Source organism: Salmo salar, chromosome 10, assembly GCF_965601325.2.
Source record: "Salmo salar chromosome 10, fSalSal1, whole genome shotgun sequence".
Lineage (NCBI taxonomy): Eukaryota > Metazoa > Chordata > Actinopteri > Salmoniformes > Salmonidae > Salmo > Salmo salar.
This window is the reverse complement of record NC_138300.1, coordinates 13,785,119-13,802,575: the sequence shown is the minus strand read 5'-3', so window position 1 is coordinate 13,802,575 and position 17,457 is coordinate 13,785,119. Positions and strand designations below refer to the sequence as shown.

Sequence of the window (17,457 nt, the reverse complement as noted above, 5' to 3'; positions counted from 1 at the left end):
TGGAAACGGCATATTCCTCCTCAGTTCATCCAGAGATGGACCTTGGGAATCACGTCATCCTCGCAAAAAAATAAAATATATATGAGTTGTTATAAGGTTGTAATGTACTTCCCACTCTAGAATGCCCTTCTAGCCAATCAGAAACGAGTATTGAACAATATCATGGTTTAAAGAGTAATTAACCCCTACTACACTACTTACTTTAAAGCTGAGTTGTGCTAAAGGTGTTTGCCTTGGCACTATTTGCCTTGGCGCGTTTGTTATTGTTTTTTGTTTTGTTTATCGAACAGAGGGGGATGAGCATCTAGCACCGTGGTACTCTGCTGTTCTATCCTGTGTGCAATGATGTCAGAGGAAAAGAAAACCGTGGTGGTTGTATGAAGTAACGTCTTTAATATCGCAAACGGACGTGGCAGTGTCACCGCAACGGATTCCAACTTTAAAGGAACTTAAAAGGACAATCTGCACCATAGGGTTGGTGTATATTTCGTATGTGCTCCCCAATGAAAGATACATTAGGTTGTATTAGATGAGGCAGGTATAAACACATCTCTGATGTCTTCTGATGAATCTAGCATGACCCCCCGCCCCCGTGTGATGGTAACATTGTCACACTGGTGTAAAGGATTTGGAGACAGGCGCAGGAATACACAAAGACAGAGGGAACAGAGGGCACATATATAACATACTAATCAGGGGAAATGGGAACCAGGTGTGTGTAATCAGACAAGACAGTCCGGGGGTTGATGATAATGAATCCCGTTCAGTGAAGCCTAGAAAGCCGGTGACGTAGACCTCCGGAACTGGTGAACAGAATGAGCAGCAGTACCGGGGGGATCCATGACAAACATGACACCCCAGGACCTAATAAGCATTCTCTCTCACTTTCACGTTGAGTAAAAACAATTTTTTTTGATCTACTGCCAGGACGTTTCTAACGGACAGACACTTCAGCAGTAGAGCACGCATACACAAATCCAACTCCAGTTACTGTGTCCCTGGAGACCGTTGCCAGGCTCACTGCTCTCTATTCCCTTCTCTCTCCACACACACTCGCACTTGCAGATACACACATGCAGTGTTTTGCATTCTCTCTCTCACACACACACACACACACACACACACACACACACACACACACACACACACACACACACACACACACACACACACACACACACACACACACACACACACACACACACACACACACACACACACACACACACACACACACACACACACACACACACACCCACAGGGCTGGCCACCAGTGGAGTCTAGTCCTTAGTCAGAATATCATGCATGTTTTATTGCATTTGCCTTTTGTTTTCCCTGACCCGTATCCGGGCAACTCCACTTCTAACCATTGCAGTAAAGTGTCTCTAGTGTTGTACGCTGCTCAAACAATGGGTCAAGGCGAGTGCTATAGCTGCAACAAAGCTGAATTTTATCATTACAGGCCCAGACATGACGTTCATGGAATTCCTACCAGTACTGGACTTTACACTCAACTTGGTTATGCCTAGCAATCCAGTTTATTGTGTACTTAGAGAAAGGAAACGCAAGCCAACATGCCCAGATAGAGAAGAGATACATGTTTTAACTCCCTAAGTGAAACTTTAATTTAACCCACTCTTACTCTAACCCCACTGCATGTTTAGGAGATTATGATATCCTTGTCTGGTCCCAGATAACTTTGTGCTGTGTAGTCAACACCTACGATCACTTTAATGCCAGGCAACAACAACAGATCTAGGATCAAAATAGTGATGCCCTACCTCAGAGTCCAGACTGCGTAGGCGTGCATACTCCAGCTCAAAGCAGGAGCAGAGGGCGGCCCACGTGACTCCGACCAGGACTGCCCCTCGCCGGGCAGTCAGAGGAGCCCGAGGGCGACAGGGACCTGCTGCTGTTACAGGAGGCCAGTGACATCAACTGTGGATCACACACACAAATATGACATTATATCCAACAAGTATCATATCATAAGGACAGTCAGGAAAGGAATCGGTAAACTTCTGAAAATGTAAGCAGCATGCATCTATGTTTATTCCCAACTGATTTAGATTTGACTTTAGAAAGCTTTTTGTATGTTTGTGGATAGCCAAGCAGTAATTCCATAATTCAACATTGCACAGGCATACCTCTAGTGTGGCCAGCACCTTAGAGAACTCAGGCCTATCCTGATTCAGAGGAGACAAAGCAGCATTAAATCACCTCATAACATTAAACAACTCAACAGAACAAAGACACACACACACACACACACACACCTGTGCTCTCTCAGTATGTCTGTGTGGTTATTTGGATCTACCCACGCATAAATCCAAGGTGAACTCTGCTTCAAAAGCAGGCTTTAGATCTCCTACTTCACTGTAAGAGAACTAACACAGACCAGAGTAGAGGTACTCAATAATACATTACATTCACAGTGGCCATGGTCTGTGTGCTGTTTTCAATGAACAAACCCAAGAGAGTATACAAATTGTGCTTCTTGGGAGTGTCTATTATTAAAATGCACAATATTCATCATCCTTATCAACAATTAAAAGGCTTTAATCGATGTATATTGCTAATAGTCATCTTAATCAACATTCATTCACATGTTTCTACATTTTAAACATGAAAGTCAAAAATGAACAACCAAGGAAACCTGGAAAGGGTTGGAGCATGTGTACATGGTGACCAACAAAAAAAATAGAAGCATGTTGATTCTGCTCCCAACTGGACCGTAAATTAAAGCACATGACCTTTGGCACAGTTTCGGAATGGGTAGGCTGGGACACTCAGGCCCTAACAAGAGAAGGTAACTACGGTTGAGATCGTGAGAGCAGAGCTGCTGATAACAGCACCACAGCACAACATTTCAGTCCAGAGAGACGGTTGTCTGGCAACCCAGCCCTGCAAACAGAAGAACTAGGACCCTGGAGCATCATGGGAGATAAGAGATGAGTGCCGCAACCTGCCGGCAACAGGTAATGAGGGAATAATAAACTATGCCACATCTAGCGGGTTCGTCACAGCCTGGCTCTATGGGATGGCCATGCGGTTCATGAGTACCTGTAGATTGTGTGGCTGTGTGGATTCATGCAACAACACAGCACCTGGGGAATACAGTTCCATTAATTATAGGTTTCATGATACTTTCTAAACCCCTCTGCTAGCATCTGACCTTAGCATTGACTCTGGTGGAAACACCTCTACAGGTCTATACAAGTACAGTAAACTTAGCTCACATGAACTTAGCATACTTTACAACATGAATTTAGCATACTTAGCACATTAAATAAGCCTACTTTAGCACATGAATTTAGCACACTTAGCACATGAAATCTGTTGTCACATATAGTTGCAGCTAGCGGTTAGAGCAATGGGCCAGTAACCGAAAGATCGCTGGTTCAAATACCATATTGGACAAGGGGAAAAATCTGCCCTTGAGCAAGGCTCTTAACCCTGAATTGCTCCAGGTGTTCTGTACTACTATGGCTGACCCTTTTAAACAACACCGTTCACTGCACCTATCTGGTGTATGTAACTATACAAATATTTTTTCAGTTAATTTGAACTTAGCATAATTAGCACTTAGCTCATATGAACATAGCATACTTAGCACAGGAACTAAGCTCACGTGAGTTTGTGTCGTTTCACACTCTCTGAAATCAAGGGGCTATATATTATAAGAGGACACTGACCTCTGGACAGTCGTTTCAGCCCCTCATTAGCATGGCAGAGATGGATTTGGGGAGCGAGTAGCCAATAGGTGTCACGACTCCCGCCGAAGTCGGTCCCTCTCCTTGTTCGGGCGGCGTTCAGCGGTCGACGTCACCGGTCTTCTAGCCATCGCCGCTCCACCTTTCATTTTCCATTTGTTTTGTCTTGTTTTCCTGCACACCTGGTTTACACGTTTTTTTCCCTTGGGCCGGAGTGTTGTGACGCAGTTGCATCCGGCTGTTTTCCTCTGCCTGAGTAAAGTGTGCCTGTTCACTCATCTCTGCTCTACTGCACCTGACTTCCTTCGACCAGTTGCGCACACTCTGACAATAGGAGGCCGGATGTGGTGGTAGGCCATGTCTGCAGCTGTTGCAGCTGTGATGAGGATAGGAAAAATCACAGTCTAAATACATTCCAACATAAAAAAAAACAGCAAAAAAGAAAGACCTTTTTCAGGACCCTGTCTTTAAAAGATCATTCATAAAAATCCAAACAACTTCACAGATCTTCATTGTAAAGGGTTTAAACACTGTTTCTCATGCTTGTTCAATGAACCATAAACAATTAATGAACATGCACCTGTGGAACGGTCGTTAAGACACTAACAGCTTACAGACGGTAGGCAACTAAGGTCACAGTTATGAAAACTTAGGACACTAAAGAGACCTTTTTACTGACTCTGAAAAACACCAAAAGAAAGATGCCCAGGGTCCCTGCTCATCTGCGTGAACGTGCCTTAAGCATGCTGCAAGGAGGCATGAGGACTGCAGATGTGGCCAGGGCAATACATTGCAATGTCCGTACTGTGAGACACCTAAGACAGCGGTATAGGGAGACAGGACAGACAGCTGATCGTCCTCACAGTGGCAGACCACGTGTAACAACACCTGCACAGGATCGGTACAACCGAATTTTACACCTGCAGGACAGGTACAGGATGGCAACAACAGCTGCCCGAATTACACCAGGAACGCACAATCCCTCCATCAGTGCTCAGACTGTCCGCAATAGGCTGAGAGAGGCTGGACTGAGGGCTTGTAGGCTTGTTGTAAGGCAGGTCCTCATCAGACATCACCGGCAACAATGTCGCCTACGGGCACAAACCCACCGTCGCTGGACCAGACAGGACTGGCAAAAAGTGCTCTACACTGATGAGTCTCGGTTTTGTCTCACCAGGGGTGATGGTCGGATTCGCGTTTATCATCGAAGGAATGAGCGTTACACCGAGGCCTGTTCTCTGGAGCGGGGTTGATTTGGAGGTGGAGGGTCCGTCATGGTCTGGGTGGTGTGTCACAGCATCATCGGACTGAGCTTGTTGTCATTGCAGGTAATCTCAACGCTGTGCGTTACAGGGAAGACATCCTCCTCCCTCATGTGGTACCCTTCCTGCAGGCTCATCCTGACATGACCCTCCAGCATGACCATTCCCCCAGCCATACTGCTCGTTCTGTGCGTGATTTCCTGCAATACAGGAATGTCAGTGTTCTGCCATGGCCAGCGAAGACCCCGGATCTCAATCCCATTGAGCACATCTGAGACCTGTTGGATCGGAGGGTGAGGGCCAGGGCCATTCCCTCCAGAAATGTCCGGGAACTTGCAGGTGCCTTGGTGGAAGAGTGGGGTAACATCTCACAGCAAGAACTGGCAAATCTGGTGCAGTCCAAGAGGAGGAGATGCACTGCAGTACTTAAAAACCTCTTGGGGCTAGGTGGGACGCTAGCGTGCCACCCGTGGTGCACTCCATCAACAGCAGGTGCATTTCAAGAGCGGCAAATTTGAATCCAAATAAATGTCAAAATTCAAATTTTTCTAAAATACAACTATGTTACACCATTTGAAAGATAAACATCTCCTTAATCTAACCACGTTTTACGATTTCAAAAAGGTTTTACGGCGAAAGCATAAATTTAGAGTATGTTAGGACAGTACATTTACAAGAGTTGTGTGTAATGTTTTGTCAAGTCAAAGACAGGGTCACCAAAACCATAAAACCAGCTAAAATGATGCACTAACCTTTTACAATCTCCATCAGATGACACTCCTAGGACATTATGTTAGACAATGCATGCATTTTTAGTTCTATCAAGTTCATATTTATATCCAAAAACAGCGTTTTACTATGGCATTGATGTTGAGGAAATCGTTTCCCTCCAATAACCGGCAGTCAAGTCAGCGTAACAAATTAAATAATTAAAATTAGAAAACATTGGTAAAATATTATATTGTCATTTAAAGAATTATAGATTTACATCTCTTGAACGCAATCAACTTGCCAGATTTAAAAATAACCTTACTGGGAAATCACACTTTGCAATAATCTGAGCACTGCGCCCAGAAAAATACGCGTTGCGATACAGACTAGACGTCATGTTGGGGAGATCTAAAATCGAAAATACTATGTAAATAATCCATTACCTTTGATTCTCTTCATCAGATGTCACTTCCAGGTATCACAGGTCCATAACGAATGTAGTTTTGTTCAAAAAAGCTCATCATTTATGTCCAAAAATCTCCGTCTCGTTAGCACATGATGTAAGCCAGCCGGACTTCTCGTCATGAACGAGGGGAAAAAATATATTTCCGTTCGTTCAAACATGTCAAACGTTGTATAGCATAAATCATTAGGGCCTTTTTTAACCAGAACATGAATAATATTCAAGGTGGACGAATGCATACTCTTTTATAACGTATTGGAACGAGGGTACCCAACATGAACTCGCGCGCCAGGTGTCTAATGGGACATCATCGTTCCATGGCTCTTGTTCGGTCAGATCTCCCTCCAGAAGACTCAAAACACTTTGTAAAGGCTGGTGACATCTAGTGGAAGCAATAGGAAGTGCCAAAATATTCCTAAACCCCTGTGTTTTTCAATGGGATAGGTTTTAAGTCAATACAACACATCAGGTATCCACTTCCTGTCAGAAAATGTCTCAGGGTTTTGCCTGCCAAATGAGTTCTGTTATACTCACAGACACCATTCAAACAGTTTTGGAAACTTTAGAGTGTTTTCTATCCATATATAATAAGTATATGCATATTCTAGTTACTGGGTAGGATTAGTAACCAGATTAAATCGGGTACATTTTTTTTATCCAGACGTGCAAATGCTGCCCCCTAGACCCAACAGGTTAATGCAGCTAGTGGCCACACCAAATACTGACTGTTACTTTTGATTTTGACCCCCCCTTTGTTCAGGGACACATTATTCAATTTCTGTTAGTCACATGTCAGTTGTTGAATCTTGTTATGTTCATACAAATACTTACACATGTTAAGTTTACTGAAAATAAATGCAGTTGACAGTGAGAGGACCTTTCTTTTTTTGCTGAGTTTACGTAACATGTTTGGAACAATTCAATTCTCACTCATTGCTTCCCGTTCTCTCAATACAGTTTCAGATTGGTGTGTTTGTATTCATGCAGGGATTACCAGGTTTCAGGTGGGCAAAGGGAATCTCTCCAGTGAGCAGCTCCCACAGACACAGGGTATAGCTGAACATGTCTGCCTTGACAGTGTAGCGGGTACACTGAGTGAATGTCTCTGGGGCCATCCAGCACAGGTTCAATTACCAGCACAAACACTCTGGCTACCGAAGACAAATTGTTCCTCAGCGAAAGCTTCCCCCAGGGAGCATAACACACACACACAGCATCTGAGCTGAAAACCACAGACCTAGCACTATCCCCAATGGTGACACAGCAAATCTAGACCCATTCTGCCTGAGTGCAGTTTCTTCCAGGTCCTAATTCACATTATGTAGTAATTTATAGTATGATGAATAAGGAAGTTGGACTAACCCCAGGCTGCTTGGTCATATTGTCCACAACCTCAGGTGATAGGCACCTGGATTCTGAAGAGAGAACAAAAGGGTTCAAGATCTTGATAATGACGTTAGTGATGTCAATGACTAATTAACTACAGGAAATAGCTATTTTACTGTAATCTGTCTTCATTATACTGTGAAGGTTTGTTGTAACTGCTTACCTCCAAAGTTGGCCACCACGTCATGTCCATCCTCATTGAGTAGAATGTTGTGACTAGAAATGGCAAATATCATCATAAGTAGAATAACTCGCAACAGTTCATTTCATAGTCACAATTCAACCTTACTACCAATGCTACTAAATGTGACACACACACACACACACACACACACACACACACACACACACACACACACACACACACACACACACACACACACACACACACACACACACACACACACACACACACACACACACACACACAGTGACCCCCACCCTCCACATTTACTTGTTGTGGTCCCTGTGGATGATGGGGTGAGGTTGTGCAGGTACTCCATGCCCTTGGCCAAGTCAATGACGATGATGAGCTTGGTCGATGATCCTGTTCATTGACACATCATTACACATCATTAGAGGAGCAACAGCAACACTTAGCAACGCAGGTCGATGCTCCCTGGCCCTGCCAATCATCTGATACCACTTTACACAGCAGTAGATCAATGAGCCAGGTCAAAGACTGTTAGACTTCATCTAGATGCAGAGTAACACTTAGTATAGATCAATGATGGGAAAGACTGATGTAGAGACAGTACCAAGAAATTATACTTGTAACAGTTACTATGAAGGCAGACAGTATTCATTGTGGATTTATAATGCATAGTCTACCTTTTCATGATACACACGTTTCCAGCCGGGCACTGTGAATTACTTTGTTCTTCATTGCTAGCACCATTTGTGGTACAGGTATCCCTTATTTTAAGGTATACATATTAGCCACTAATGTGTAATTTATAAGAGTGTATATAAGTAGCTAATGAGGCCTTTCTTATGTCTTATTAGCCATATAATAGGCTTTAATAAAGTATTTCCTTATTCAAACATTAGAAGTAATGTATTACTGGCCAATCCTTAATAACATAATAACATACTAATGTTTAATGAAGAGCCAGTTACACAAAAAACATACTCTGTAAATTGCTAAATAGTTCTGTTGTGATACAGTTAGGTACTCTATGTAAGAGGAAGTAAAAATGCCAGGGTCGGATTAACAAATCATAGGGTCTGTTTTTTTGGTGTTTTTTTTTTTATAGGTCCACTACCCCCCCCCCCCCCCTTCTGTAAAAAATCGTGCACCAGGATGCAATTGGATGCGTGGTAAATTTACTGTTGAAGAAAAAGTCTCTTAACATAAAGCCATAATAATGATTGCCATGTGGCATAGGCTACAGTTGAGCAGATGTCACGACTTCCGCCGAAGTCGGTTCCTCCCCTTGTTTGGGCGGTGCTCAGCGGTCAGCGTCGCCGGTCTTCTAGCCATCATCCATCCACTTTCATTTTCCATTTGTTTTGTCTTGTCTTCTCACACACCTGGTCTCAATTTCCCTCATTACATGTTGTGTATTTAACCCTCTGTTCCCCCCCATGTCTTTGTGCGGAATTGTTTATTGTAAGTGCATGTGCACGTTTTCTCTGGTGCGCGACCGGTTTTGTATCCATTTGTTTGTGGTTCTGGTTACCGGTGGTTTTATGAATAAAACTGCTCCGTTGATTACCAAGTTATTGCTCCCTTACAGAATTCCGCACCGCTAATGGAGTCAGCAGGAGCAGGTGCCCCTGAGGGGCCCCTGGTATAGGAGTGGGGGAGCGCGTCCGGGAGCATGCAGCGATGCTCCACCATCTTGGCACCGCCATGGACCGCGTTGTCCAAACAATGGACCTCTGTGAGAGACAGGGAGTTCTTCCAGCACCTCCACCAGCACAACAGGGGTCTCCACCCAGCGCCCCTCTTCATCCTGGTCCCAGTGGGATTCGTCTCTCCCTGCCTCAGGAATACGATGGGAAGGCTGCGAACTGCCAGGGGTTCCTTCTACAACTGGACCTATACCTGGCCACCGTCCACCCGGCTCTGTCGGGCCGTGAGAGGGTGTCCGCCCTCGTCTCGTGCCTCACCTGGAAAGCCCTGGAGTGGGCCAACGCCGTGTGGAGAGAGGGAGATGCGGCGTTGGACCAGTTTGAGTAGTTCACCTGCCGTTTCTGGGCAGTCTTCGACCACCCACCCGAGGGTAGAGCGGCGGGTGAGCGCCTCTTCCATCTGAGGGAGGAGATGAGGAGCCCCCAGGAGTTCGCACTGGAGTTTCGTACCCTGGCAGCCGGCGCGGGATGGAACGACAGGGCCCTGATCGACCATTATCGTTGCAGTTTGCGCGAGGACATCCATCGGGAGTTGGCCTGCAGAGACACCACTCTCACGTTTGACCAGCTGGTGGACCTGTCCATCCGGCTGGACAACCTGCTGGCTACCCGCGGACGTTCAGATCAGGGTCTGGTGGTTCCATCCTCCCGCACCCCCTCTCCAATACCTATGGAGCTGGGAGGGGCGGTGCGCAGGGAGACCGGAGGGGTTTCCAGCTCATGCACCATCTGCGGCCGCAGAGGTCACACTGCCAGTCGGTGCCGGGTTGGTTCCTCTGGGGATCGAGGCAGCAGGCAGGGCACTCTGGCGTCTCCCCTGGTGAGCCGGCACCATTCTCACCCAGAGCCCTCTGTTGCTCATATGTCTGTCTATGTCACTTCTTCTGAGTTTCCCCTGCATTCCCAGCATAAGGCGCTTGTCGATTCAGGCGCAGCTGGGAACTTTATAGATAGATCGTTCGCCCGTAGATTAGGGATCCCCATTGTTGCCGTGGCTGTGCCCTTCCCCGTTCATGCCTTAGATAGTCGACCATTAGGGTCAGGTTTGATCAGGGAGGCCACCACTCCTCTGTGCATGGTGACGCGGGGGGGGGGGGGGGGGGGCACAAGGAGAGAATTAGTCTCTTCCTTATTGACTATCCTGCTACTACGGTGAAAACTCTAGACCAGGATTCCACCGTGCACATTCCCCCTGAATATGCCGATCGACGGGGCGATTGTGCGATAAATCTCTTGGTAGATGCTGCACTTCCCAGGAGTCACGTGTATCCCCTCTCGCAGACGGAGATGGAGGCTATGGAAACATATGTCTCCAAATCCCTGCGTCAGGGGTACATTCGGTCCTCCACTTCACCCGCCTCCTTGAGTTTCTTTTTTGTAAAGAAGAAGGAGGTCTGTACCTGTGTATTGACTATCGGGGTCTGAACCAGATCACTGTGAGGTATAGTTACCCGCTACCACTCAAAGCCACAGCGATTGAGTCAATGCACGGGGCGCGCTTCTTCACCAAACTAGATCTCAAGAGCGCTTACAACCTGCTGCGTATCCAAGAGGGAGACGAGTGGAAGATGGCTTTCAGTACCACCTCAGGGCACTATGAGTACCTCGTCATGCCGTACGGGTTGATGAATGCGCCATCAGTCTTCCAAGCCTTTGTAGACGAGTATTTCAGGGACCTGCACGGGCAGGGTGTAGTGGTGTATATTGATGACATTCTGATATACTCTGCTACACGCGCCGAGCATGTGTCCCTGGTGCGCAGGGTGCTTGGTCGCCTGTTGGAGCATGACCTTTACGTCAAGGCGAAGAAATGCTTGTTTTTCCAGCAATCCGTCTCCTTCTTAGGGTATCGCATTTCCACCTCAGGGGTGGAGATGGAGAGTGACCGCATTTCAGCCCTGCGTAATTGGCCGACTCCCACCACGGTAAAGGAGGTGCAGCGGTTCTTAGGGTTTGCCAACTACTACCGGAGGTTTATTCAAGGTTTTGGTCAGGTAGCGGCTCCCATTACCTCACTGCTGAAGGGTTGGCCCGGTGCGTTTGCAGTGGTCGGCTGAGGTGGACAGGGCTTTTAGTCACCCGAGGGCTCGGTTTACCTCGGCTCCCGTGCTGGCCCATCCGGATCACTCTTTGGCGCTCATAGTGGAGGTGGACGCGTCCGAGGCTGGAATAGGAGCGGTGCTCTCTCATCGCTCGGGTCCGCCACTGAAGCTCCGCCCCTGTGCCTTCTTCTCGAAGAAGCTCAGCCCGGCGGAGCGAAACTATGACATGGGGGACCGGGAGCTGTTGGCTGTCGTCAAGGCCTTGAAGGCGTGGAGACATTGGCTTGAGGGGGCTAGACACCCTTTTCTCATCTGGACTGACCACCGCAATCTGGACTACATCTGGGCATCGAGGAGAGTGAACCCTCACCAGGCAAGGTGAGCCATGTTTTTCACCCATTTTGTGTTTACCGTGTCCTACAGACCAGGCTCCCAGAACGTAAAGGCAGACGCAATGTCCTGGCTGTATGACACAGAGGAGCGGCCCATGGATCCCACTCCCATACTCCTCACCTCCTGCCTGGTGGTGCCGTTAGTGTGGGAGCTGGACACGGACATAGAGCAGGCGTTACATGCAGAGCCCGTTCCCGTCCAGTGTCCCGCTGGGCGTCTGTACGTCCCGTCTGCTGTTCGTGACCGGTTGATCTATTGAGCCCACACGTCACCCTCCTCTGGTCATCCTGGGATTGGTCGGACAGTGCGCTGTTTGAGCGGGAGGTACTGGTGGCCTACTTTGGCTAAGGACGTGAGGGTTTATGTTTCCTCCTGCTCGGTGTGCACCCAGTTTAAGGCTCCTAGGCACCGGCCCAGAGGTAAGCTACACCCCTTACCTGTTCCACAGTGGCCTTGGAACAGGAACCTGTCGGTGGATTTTCTGACTGATCTTCCACTCTCACAGGGTAACACCGCGATCCTGGTCATTGTGAATCGTTTCTCTAAGTCCTGTCGTCTCCTCCCGTCTCCTCCCCGCCCAGTCTCCCTACGGCCCGAAAGACTGCGGAGGCCTTGTTTACTCATGTCTTCCGGCACTACGGGGTGCCTGAGGATATAGTATCTGATCGGGGTACCCAGTTCACATCTAGGGTCTGGAAGGCGTTCATGGAACGTCTGGGGGTCTCGATCAGCCTTACTTCAGGGTTTCACCCCGAGAGTAATGGGCAGGTGGAGAGAGTGAACCAGGATGTGGGTAGGTTTCTGCGGTCCTATTGCCAGGACCGGCCGGGGGAGTGGGCGGCGTTCATGCCCTGGGCCGAGATGGCACAGAACTCGCTCCACCACTCCTCCACTAACCTCTCTCCCTTCCAGTTCGTTCTGGGGTACCAGCCGGCTCTGGCGCCTTGGCATCAGAGTCAGACCGAGGTTCCTGCAGTGGACGACTGGTTCAGGCGCGCGGAGGAGACATGGGAAGCCGTCCATGTCCACCTTCAGCAGGCCGTGACGCGCCAAAAGAAGAACGCAGATTGCCACCGCAGTGAGACCCCGGTGTTCGCACCGGGGGACCGGGTCTGGCTCTCGACCCGAAACCTGCCCCTCCGCCTGCCCTGCCGAAAGCTGGGTCCGCGGTTTGTGGGGCCATTTAAAGTCCTGAGGAGAGTGAAAGAGGTTTGTTATAGGTTACAGCTTCCACCCGATTACCGTATTAACCCCTCGTTCCATGTGTCTCTCCTCAGGCCGGTGGTGGCTGGCCCGCTCCAGGAGTCTGAGGTGCAGGAGGTTCCTCCGCCCCCTCTGGACATCGAGGGGCCCCGGCGTACTCCGTTTGCTCCATACTAGATTCGAGGCGTCGGCTGAGAGACCTTCAGTATCTCATGGAGTGGGAGGGGTACGGTCTGGAGGAGAGGTGCTGGGTTCCGGTCGAGAACGTGTTGGACCCTTCAATGCTGCAGGAGTTACACCGTCTTCGTCTGGAGCGCCCTGCGCCTCGCCCTCCGGGTCGTCCCGAGGCCGGTGTTGATGCACAGCTGGAGCCGCGCGTCAAGGGGGGGTACTGTCATGACTTCCGCCGAAGTTGGTCCCTCTCCTTGTTCGGGTGACGTTCGGCTGTCGACGTCACCAACCTTCTAGCCATCGCCGATCCATTTTTCATTTTCCATTGGTTTTGTCTTGTCTTCCATCACACCTGGTTCCAGTTCCATCAATTACATGTTGTGTATTTAACCCTCGGTTCCCCCCATATCCTTGTCCTTAATTGTTTCTTGTAGTGCTTATGCACGGTATGCTGGTATTTACCGGGTTTTGTTTGACCCATTTATTTGTATTGTTCTGTTTATGGTGGTTTATGGATATTAAACGACACCGTTGTAAATCAGTTTTCGCTCTCCTGCGCCTGACTTCTCTGCCGCCAGTACGCACCTCACTACAATATATGTACTGTATATATACAGTACCATACAGTACCAGTCAAAAGTTTAGACACACCTACTCATTCAAGGGTTTTTCATTATTTTTACTATTTTCTACATTGTAGAATAGTAGTAAAGACATCAAAACTATGAAATAAAAAATCATGTAGTAACCAAAAAAGAAGCCACACTTTTTTTTGGACAGCTTTGCACACTCTTGGCATTCTCTCAACCAGCTTCTACTAGAATGCTTTATCCACAGTCTTGAAGGAGTTCCCACATATGCACATATGCTTAGCACTTGTTAGCTGCTTTTCCTTCACTCTGCAGTCCGACTCATCCTAAACCATCTCAATTGGGTTGAGGTCGGGTGATTGTGGAGGCCAGGTCATCTGATGCAGTACTCCATCACTCTCCTTCTTGGTCAAATAGCCCTTACACAGCCTGGAGGTGTGTTGGGTCATTGTCCTGTAGAAAAAGAAATGATAGTCCCACTAAGCGCAAACCAGATGGGATGGCGTATCGCTACAGAATTCTGTGGTAGCCATGCTGGTTAAGTGTGCCTTGAATTCTAAATGAATCACACATAGTGTCACCAGCAAAGCACCCCCACACCATCACACCTCCTCCTCCATGCCTCACGGTGGGAACCACACACGTGGAGATCATCCGTTCACTACTCTGCATCTCACAAAGACACGGCGGTTGGAACCAAAAATCTTAAATTTGGACTCATCAGACCAAAGGACAGATTTCCACCGGTCTAATGTCCATTGCTCATTTTTCCTGGCCCCAAGCAATTCTCTTATTATTGGTGTCCGTTAGTAGTGGTTTCTTTGCAGCATTTCGACCATGAAGGCCTGATTCACGCAGTCTCCTCTGAACAATTGATGTTGAGATGTGTCTGTTACTTGAACTCTGTGTAGTATTTATTTGGGCTGCAATTTCTGAGGCTGGTAACTCTAATGAACGTATCCTCTGCAGCAGAGGTAACTCTGAGTTTTCCTATCCTATGGCGGTGTTCATGAGAGCCAGTTTCATCATAGCACTTGATGGTTTTGCAACTGCACTTAAAGAAACTTTCAAAGTTCTTGAAATGTTCCGTATTAAGTGAACTTCATGTCTTAAAGTAATGATGGACTGTCGTTTTTCTTTGCTTATTTGAGCTGTTCTTGTCATAATATGGACTTGGTCTTTTACCAAATAGGGCTTCTGTATACCACCCCTACTTTGTCACAACACAACTGATTGGCTCAAATGCATTAAGAAGGAAAGAAATTCCACAGCTTAACTTTTAACAAGGCACACCTGTTAATTGAAATGCATTCCAGGTGACTACCTCATGAAGCTGGTTGAGAATATGCCATGAGTGTGCAAAGCTGTCATCAAGGCAAAGGGTGGCTACTTTGAAGATTCTCAAATATAAAATATATTTTGATTTGTTTGACACTTTTTGGTTACTACATGATTCCATATGTGTTATTTCATAGTTTTGATGTCATCACTATTATTCTACAATGTAGAAAATAGTTTTTTTTAAAACAACCCTTGAATGAGTAGATGTGCCCAAACTTTTGACTGGCACTGTACATATTTCCTTTATTATTATTATATATATTTTTTACTGTATTTTTTTTCCTGTCTCTTCAGCCCCGTACAAGCCTAGACACAAGTGCTTCAGCCCTGGTAAGACCCTGCATTAATCCGGCCCTGAATAATGCTGTTGATAATCGTGCATCTGTGTGTTGTGTTACTATCTGGGGCCTGGTTCAGCAGGAGCCTGTTCGGTCCACTGGCGGTCCTTAAAGGTAGGCTGCAGGTCCGGGTCCTGGGGCCAGTCCAGGTAGGTTCTAGTCTTGACCAGCCTGGCCAGGCAGTCTTGGGTAAACAGCTGCCTAGGAGGGGATGTCCTACAGTAAGACCAGGATGAGAATGTCCCTGTGCTCCACCAGCAGACACAGGGTGTCCAGTCACAGCTCCAGGGAGCACCAGTTACTATGCAGGTAGTGTCCTTCCCCAGCTGGAAGTCCCTGTTGTTCAGATAGAGACGCAGGAAGGGAGGCCCCCCCTGCTCCAAGCCCGGCAGAAGCTGTTCCACCACCCAGCGTTCGTCTCTCCCACTTTGTAAAACACAAAGGCATCGTAGGGGTGGTGCCCTCTGGTGTTGGGGTCCGTGCTGCCTCCTCCGGCCAGCCACAGGCAACGTGGCAGAGGGCTAACATAGTCCCCAAGCCAGCTGATGGAGCAGGACCACCAGCTAAAAGAGAAGCAGTCCAAGGGAGATACAGAGGAACAGGTTAAATCCCATGTCCAGGGAACAATGGGCCACAGAGTACCTGGGCAGTTCTGGACGCCATCTTCTGTTTTGCACATCATTTCCAACCCCCCATTAAGCCAAAAGATGACGTGGACATTTTTCTGTTCCCTGGACCAGTTGTCCAGCCAGTCGTTATGACAGTAGTGGTGTAGGCGAGGACCGAAGAAGTCCATGCACACAACCGCAGGCTGGTCAGGGGCTCTGGGAAGCCCTCAAACATGCTAAACTCCTCTCAGGCTTGAACTTGAATCACACTGAGGGAGTGCATGTCTCTGCTCAGCTCCTCCTCCAAAGTGAGGATCCTACATTCAAATCAGACAGAGGCTCTTCAGCCTGGTCAAATTATGGAACATGATGCTCAGCACTAGCTGCACGCTGAGATCCACTTCTATTATCTTGAGATACCTCAGCTGCACAAGCCTGTTCAGGTTATTCATGTCCACAGTTTGTTCTCCCACAAACTCTGGTGAGAGAACCATCTCAAACTCTAATTTCTGCATGGAGAGGAAGTACGTTGCGACGAAGTGAGACCCACATGTGACAGCCTTAAAGTGGACAACAGACTGAAAGAATGGTCTCCAGCAGTCCTGGATGATCACACTTTATTGAGTGAAGAGCTGTAGGGTGAAACCTGGTTTCGGGGTGCTGATGTTCAGCAGAATATGTGCATCAGATTCATACTCACACTTGCAGGTTTCTCACACTGGCTGGATGGTTGGTGAATGATCCCTAAATCTACATTCGTCAGCAAAGTGAGACGGGTGAAGTTTGCATGAGTGGATTATTTACCAGTATTAGGGTCTCTAAGCTTTGCAGGTCAAATAAACTGTTGGGAGATCTTGAAGCCCCTAGGTCTAGGAATAACCAATTCACCAAGTCCCGTAAATGTAAAGTCCACAGTAGTGGTGATTTGATTGCGTCTTAAATCCAGCCATTTCAGATTTATCAAACAACATAAGTTATCTGTGGTGATGTTTGCTAAAGGATAGTCTTGAAACAAAAGTGTCTTCAACCATGTGACAGGAATCGTCTGAGTGTCACAAAGATAATTTCACTCGTGTGGGTGAGATTCTTTAAAGATGGATCAAGGTCAGATTAACACGGGCTTTAACACCATCAGGAAAATTCAAGCTGAGTACCTGTACCCCTTGACAGTTTTTCACTGCAGACGTCGAGTAGTTCCCAATTTCATGGTTCCATAAATCAAGTTTTGTGATTGAAAGTGTCAACACTGTTTCACAAACAGACTCAAAGGAAATTATTTTCTCATTGAAAGAGAAAAAACCTAGTCTGTTTATACCGGACTTCAAAGCTGCATCTGTATCTCATTGGGCAAATTGAGCGATGAGATGTTTTCAAAGCAT

At 47.3% G+C, this 17,457-nt stretch overlaps 1 pseudogene; it reads right to left on the bottom strand.

Annotated features, from left to right (window-relative positions):
* Positions 1–15,529: 15,529 nt before the first annotated feature.
* LOC123724528 (toll-like receptor 13) lies at positions 15,530–16,572 on the bottom strand (annotated as a pseudogene).
* Positions 16,573–17,457: the final 885 nt, after the last annotated feature.